The sequence below is a fragment of the Sinocyclocheilus rhinocerous genome, unplaced genomic scaffold (genome assembly GCF_001515625.1).
Source record: "Sinocyclocheilus rhinocerous isolate Xijiao unplaced genomic scaffold, SAMN03320098_v1.1 scaffold113, whole genome shotgun sequence".
NCBI lineage: Eukaryota > Metazoa > Chordata > Actinopteri > Cypriniformes > Cyprinidae > Sinocyclocheilus > Sinocyclocheilus rhinocerous.
Window position 1 is genome coordinate 584211 of NW_015646846.1, and position 766 is coordinate 584976.

Genomic DNA, 766 nt, shown 5'->3' on the forward strand with positions numbered 1-766 from the left:
AATGATTAGATAGATAGATAGATAGATAGATAGATAGAACGATAGAACGATAGATAGATAGATAGAACAACCGAACGATAGATAGAACGATAGAACGATAGATAGATAGATAGATAGATAGATAGATAGATAGATAGATAGATAGATAGATAGATAGATAGATAGATAGATAGATAGATAGATAGATAGATAGATAGATAGATAGATAGATAGATAGATAGATAGATAGAACAACCGAACGATAGATAAAATGATTAGATAGATAGATAGATAGATAGATAGATAGAACAACCGAATGATAGATAGATAGAACAACCAAACGATAGATAGAACGATAGATAAAATGATTAGATAGATAGATAGATAGATAGAGCAAAAATGTAGTTGAAGTTGCGCTAACTTTTTTTTAGTCTACAGATAAGCTTTTGCAGGCTTATTTCAGGCTGCAGATTGATGTTACTTTTCATGAAGATAGATAGATAGAACAACCGAACGATAGATAGAACGATAGATAGAACGATAGATAAAATGATTAGATAGATAGATAGATAGATAGATAGATAGATAGATAGATAGATAGATAGGAGCAAAAATGTAGTTGAAGTTGCGCTAACTTTTTTTTAGTCTACAGATAAGCTTTTGCAGGCTTATTTCAGGCTGCAGATTGATGTTACTTTTCATGAGACTTTTTAATGCACTATGCCCCTTACCCACTTGTTTATTTTTACATAATTCTTATTTTGGTTCAGTTTGTGGTGGGGGTGTG